Source organism: Glycine soja, unplaced genomic scaffold, assembly GCF_004193775.1.
Source record: "Glycine soja cultivar W05 unplaced genomic scaffold, ASM419377v2 tig00002096_1_pilon, whole genome shotgun sequence".
NCBI lineage: Eukaryota > Viridiplantae > Streptophyta > Magnoliopsida > Fabales > Fabaceae > Glycine > Glycine soja.
In genome coordinates this window covers 1-6759 of record NW_021143599.1, presented here as the reverse complement: position 1 = coordinate 6759, position 6759 = coordinate 1, and the positions used below count along the sequence as shown (strand labels likewise).

Here is a 6759-nt window from a genome sequence, read left to right as displayed (position 1 = left end):
TATTTATATCTGTAGGCATAGTTTAAAGGAGGTTTTGGATGCTCCAAATGTCATGAGTTTGATAAAAGATACTAAAGCAACACAAGAGGTACCATCAAAACCAAAATAGTGCACCTTTGTTTTCCTGGAGGCTCGAGTTATGAAGGATTTCTATGACATGCTTTCAAATGTTAGGTTTTATTTTTGAAATCATGTTGTTTAACTTGTCTTGCCTATTTTTATGGTTGGAATGTCGTTCCACTATTTTGAATTCCTATGGGAATTAGTTTGACTTAAAGAATTTGATACGATTGGAGACACTAAATTTAGGTGGATCAATGAGTTCTTGTATAACTTTTATTTGCTCATAGTCATATTTCTAAAGAAGAGTCTTGATCTTTTAGACTTTTAGTTAGTTGCATGATGAATTGGTATAATGACTTCTAGTTAGATGCTTAGTATATTGAAGTTACATAAGAGATGTGCATCTTCTATAGAATTTTCTTTTTTGTTTTTTGTTCTTTAGTGTTTAAAATCAAATTACATTTTTTTTATTGAAGGAAAAAATTATCTCAAAACAATATGGTGCTAACATTTTCCCTTCCCAGCATGGGAGAGCTGCTTCAAGCTCTTGTAATTGTTTACTTTGATTGTAGAATATAATTGCTTAGTTCCATGATATAATAAGAATACAACTTTCTTTTTTATAAATAATAGTCAAGGCTTTGGAGGCCTTTATCATTGCAAACTTTGAAAGGTGTGTTTTAATTTGTGTTTACAATCCTTTTCCTTACGGGGGACTAATGCATTCATGCATATGTACATTTTAAAACAAATGTAGACATGTATGCACTCATGCACATTTTTGAATGTGTAAGTGTATAAACTTCAACCTAGGTTAGAAACAAAATACTATTAAAACAATGTAAGGACTTTTAATGCTTTATGGACATGTTGCATGTTGAATATTGCATTTGTATGCTTGTTTGTTCCTAATTTGCAAAATTTGGTACTCATTTGACTAAGCCGGTTTAGGTAACAAACTTAGAAAGTGTAAGCTTTCTAAGACGGTTGTTAGCTAACATCCGTCTTAGAAATGGTACTTTCTAAGACATTTGTCACCCGCGACCGTCTTAGAAAGTCTTACATAGACAACTTTCTAAGACGGTTATTAGCTAACAACCATCTTAAAAGTATCATTTCTAATACTTTCTAAGATGGTTATTAACTAACAACCGTCTTAGAAAGTTTGACTTTTCTACGACGTTTATTTTATAATTGTCGTAGAAAAGTTAAATGTCTTTATCGTTAACTTGGGATTGACGGTTAGAAAGCAGAGAACTCGAGCGTGTCGTTTCATCTTTCAAATACTGATGCTTTCTGTTTTCTGTTTCTTTGTTTTTGTTTTGTTTTCATTCTCAATGATAAAAAAAAATTAAAATGTAACTTCCATATTTTTTTTAACTATGCATTCTTGATCTTTTATTTTTTAAACTTATAGTTACTTAATTTTTATAAAGAATAAGTTAATAAGTTATCACTGTATATTTCCATAAAATACACTAGATATAAGTTACTAATTCATAACTAATTAATTATTTCATTATATGAATGGCCTAACACCAATCATATTCTAAATTACACATCAAACTCATCACGTTAAATGTGCAATTGTGGTATGAAATGAACGCTTTTGCACGTTAAAGGTGAAGAGACATGTAGAATTTCAAGTGATTTTGAGTGTGGACTAGTAATTAAGTTCCATAAAGTTTTTCAAATAAATATTATGGGTCAGTTAATCAAGGATTGATGGTTAGAATATAGGACTCGAACGTGTCATTTCAGCTTTCAAATATTAATTCTTTTCATTTTTTTTCTTATTTTTGTTTTGTTTTCATTCTCAATGATAAAAACAATTAAAATGTAACTTTCGTCCCTTTTTTTAAACTATGCATTCTTGGTCTTTTATTTTTTTAAACTTATAGTTACTTACTTTTTATAAAGAGTAAGTTAATAAGTTATTACTGTATATTTCCATAAAATACACTTTGCACATTAAAGGTGAACAGACAAGTAGAATTTCAAGTGATTTTGAGCGTGGACTAGTAATAAAGTTTCATAATGTTTTTCAAATAAAGATTATGGATTAGATAACTAGGGATTAATTGATCGCCAGAATACTAGTAACTCAGATGTGTCGTTTCAGCTTTCAAATACTTATGCTTTCTATTTTCTATTTCTTGTTTTTGTTTTGTTTTCATTCTCAATGATAAAAAATATAAAAATGTAACTTCTGACATTTTTTTAACTATGCATTCTTGGTCTTTTATTTTTTAAGCTTACAGTTACTTAATTTTTATAAAGAGTAAGTCAATAAGTTATCACAATATATGTTACTAATTTATAACTAATTAATTATTTCATTATATTAATGGCTTAACACCAACCATATTCTAAATTACACATCAAACTCATTACATTTAATGTGCAAATGTGGTATGAAATGAATGCTTTTGCACGTTAAAGCTGAAGAGACATTTAGAATTTCTAGTGATTTTAACATTTTTCAAATAAATATTATGGGTCAGTTAATTAGGGATTGAGTGTCAAAATACAGAGAACTTGAAAATGTCGTTTCAGCTTTCAAATACTGATACTTTCAAATATTTTTAAGATGGGTATTTCTAAAAAAAAATAAAAAAATTGAGAGGAAAAAATATGAATATATAATGCCAATTTTTTATGTTAACGTAATAATTGTATAATTAGTGAGTTGTTGTTTTCTTAAAAAATTAGTGAGTTTTTTTTATTTTAAATAATAGGTCACAATATCATTGAAGATAATATATTTCCCCAATTTATAAACATTATTTTTTTTGACATATTAAATATATACATTAATATGTTCATATGATTAATAAAAATAAAATGTTTATAACATTTTTATGCTCTGATCTCTACAATAAAATTTTTCTCCTTTAAATTCTTTAATTAATGTCTTAAAGACATGGTCAACATTTATTGCAAGTTATGTTTGATTATGTATAAAAAAAGTTGTGTCTGATTGTTTGAGTCTAATTATTTCTGAATGCTTAGAAATGCTATTGTTACTCATATTAGTTTACTATCAAATGCATTTAAGATTATATATCTTCTCAATACATACACATTATTTTTTTGACATATTAAATATAGACATTAAATATTATACCTCAGGTTTTTAAGTGTAAATATGTATTTTTTTTTTTTGTACAGAAAGAAAATATTATACTACTTCTTCCATATAATATTTAAATATTTTGATTTTGTCCCCTAATAAATATTAATTCTTTTAGAATATTTATTTTTCTTAATCTATGTAAAAAAATCTTAAATATCCATCATTTTGGGTTGAAAAAAACATTATAAACAAGATCAAATGACACTAAGTATTAAATTTAGTTAACCTATTAAAATTGGCCTAATGATAAGAGCTTGAGATAGTTTGCATAGGCTTATAAGTGTAAATCTTTTTATCTGATTGTATATAAAGAAGTGTCAAAATTTAGTAAAATAACTCATTTAATAACTTTCTTTATTATCGAATTATTGCATTAAAATTAAGAAACAGATGAAGTTTACAAAATTTCATGTAATTTAAAAAATTATTTGTTATTTCAACATATTACCTTATATAGTATATAATATTTAAAATATAAATTATTTTTAAAATTTAACAAATAATAATAATAAAATAAAATATATTTTTATTCCCTCTAAAATATGTGAAATCCAGAATTGGTCCTTTCCAAAAAAATTCGTCCCATTTCAGTTTTAAGTTTTTAACATGTTATTATTCATCCAATATGTTAATTGTAGTACTGAATCGCCACATACAGGTTAAACACATACTATGTTTGAGTTATTTGTACAACACTTTAAAATAATTAGTGATAATACATGTTAAAATAATAATGACCATACTGAATTTAAAAAACACATAATTAACATACTTGATGAACATGTTAAAATTTTTAGAAGAATAAAATGTAGATTGTTTTGGTGGGGTCAATTGGATTTCACATGGCTTAGAGGGAACAATTTAAAAACATTCTTTATCAATAAAAATATAATTCAACTTATATGTATTGATAAAATTTATCAAAAGAAATCTAATTTAATTATAATTTTTTTTAGAATAAAATATGAAGTTTCATTCGGTATATATGACAGATCATGAATTAGTAATTATATCTCATCTTTAAAAAAATCCCAATATAATTAATTATAATCCCTCATACTTGAATTCAATATTTACTACTAAAAAAATATAAATAGATAAAATTTAATTTTGATAGAAAAATTTAATTTCGTTATTGTTAATTTCTCTCAAAATTAATTTATGCTAGTTTTAATTATGTGACAATAAATGAAATGTCAAATAATTCATTAATTTTAATGAAATGCGAAATTAAACATTAATTTTATTCATGTAACCATACATGCATGAGATGTCACTTGTCAGGATCAGAGTTACATCTGTATAAATAGAGTACTAGTATATATACAAGTTCTCATGACCATGTTTAAGACTTAAGAGAGAGTTTTACTTTTGCAAATCAAATCTCTCAATCTCTCCCTATTTTCGATCTCTCTCTCTTTTCAATCTCTCTCTTCCATGGCTGTCAAATCACAATCCCCACCATTGCATCACCAGTTTCTCAGCACAACCCCAAACGACTACACCAGCGATATTGAATCAATTGATCAAGAAGGTCCAGAATCACTTTCAAACCCTACTCCATTCATGGAAAATACAGAACAACATCACCATGAAGATCAAAATCAATGAAGAACAAGAGGTACAAGTTTCTCTTGTTTATAAATTATGTTTTGCTCTTTGTGGGATCAGTCTCCTCTAGTTTGCTCACAAAATATTACTTTAACCACAAAGGGTCAAGCAAATGGGTCTCTACATGGGTCCAGTGTGCAGGTTTTCCATTCCTAATCATTCCCATTTTTCTCCCAAGTCTCCTCAATTACACAGAGAGAAAGCCCTTCACAGATTTCACTCCAAAGATGCTATGCTATTCATTTTGTATTGGTGTCATGTTAGGGTTTAACAACCTTTTGTACTCATTTGGAGTGGCATAATCTCCCAGTCTCAACCTCAGCACTTCTCTTATCCTCTCAGCTAGTCTTCACCCTCATTCTCTCAGCCATCATTGTAAAACAAAAAATCACATTCTCAAATCTCAATTCCGTGATCCTCATAACCATGAGCTCCATCATTCTAGCCTTGAACTCTAGTCACGAGAAGCCTCAAGGGCTAACCCAAAAGGACTACTTCATAGGGTTCTCTTGCACCATAGGTGCAGGCTTGTTGTTTTCCTTGTACTTGCCACTGATGGAGAAGATCTACGAGAGGGTTTACTGCTACGGAATGGTGATGGAGATGCAGCTCGTAATGGAGATCGCGGCGACGGTGCTGGCCACCGGAGGAATGGTGTACAAAGGAGGGTTTTCTGAGATGAAGGAAGAGGCTGATAGGGTTTTCGACAAGGGAAACACTTTTTACTGGGTGACGGTTGTGTTGAGTGTTGTGACGTGGCAGTGTTGCTTCATGGGAACTGCAGGGATGGTCTTTCTCACGTCTTCATTGACTGGAGGGGTTTCTGCTACTGCTTTGTTATCCATGAATGTGTTGGCAGGGTGGTTGGTGTACCATGATGCCTTCAAAGGTTTTAAGATTGTGGCTACTGTTTTGTGCATTTGGGGTTTCTGTTCTTATGTCTATGGCATGTACATCAAAAGGGAGCAAGAGGAGGAGGCTAAAAGGAGGAACAGCAGTGGTGGAACTACCACAGAGTTGATCCCTAACGGGAATCGTATGGTAGTGTAACTTGTTGAAACTATGGAACTTGGATAAGATAGTGGTAGTGTGGTAGCTAGTGTGGTACTATATAGTACCTCAATTTTCAATTTGGTGTAGAGATCGAACTAGTTTGGCCTAGACTTAAATATTGTTGAACAAAATTTTTATGTAGTTTACTGTTAGGTGTTTTGTTCTTTTCCTAATTAATGAGAATTGAAATTTGGCCAAAATGGATTCTCTCTTGCTAACTTTGTCTGCAACAAACATCCAGTTAAATTTACAACAACTGATTAGTTCTTGTACGACAATTAAACGAGATAATGTGATTAATGGTTTAGATTTTTGCTGTAAGAAATATCTTGTTTCAAAGGCATGGAGAAGATCTTGTCCAAAATTTCACCTCGCTAATATTTCTATTGCTTAACACAAATTGTTATTACGTGAAATCATCGAGATAAATTTGAATACTCATGAAAGATCAACAATAAAAATATTTAAAATATAACTAGATTCAAGTTATGTCTTTATTCAATTCTTTGTTCTGATGTATAAATTTCTTTTGGTACATTCTCAAAATGTATAAATATATTGTTTCTCAATTACATTTTTACAAACGAAAATTGTAGTTTATCTTTAAATTGATTCTTTGATTAAATATGCACTAAATCCTCGCTAATCGAGTTAATGACAACATCACCAAGTACCATGAACGAGATAGTAATTGATAATCACTAACAATATTTTCCCTGCGGTTAATTGATCTTAAGTTTGGTATAACTTTGTTATCAGTAGCTATTACAGCTAGCTTTGGTGTCACATGAAATCTGTTGCTTAACTTTACTTGGATTTTTTTTACCAAAAGGAAAAAAGTTTAGTGAGATTTTTGAAGTGAGTCACGCATAACATGTTCTGGAATCTCAGCTTTC

General features: G+C 29.3%; 1 pseudogene; it reads left to right on the top strand.

Moving 5' to 3' along the window:
• The first annotated feature begins 4805 nt into the window (after positions 1–4805).
• LOC114404161 lies at positions 4806–6013 on the top strand (annotated as a pseudogene).
• The last annotated feature ends 746 nt before the right edge of the window (positions 6014–6759 follow it).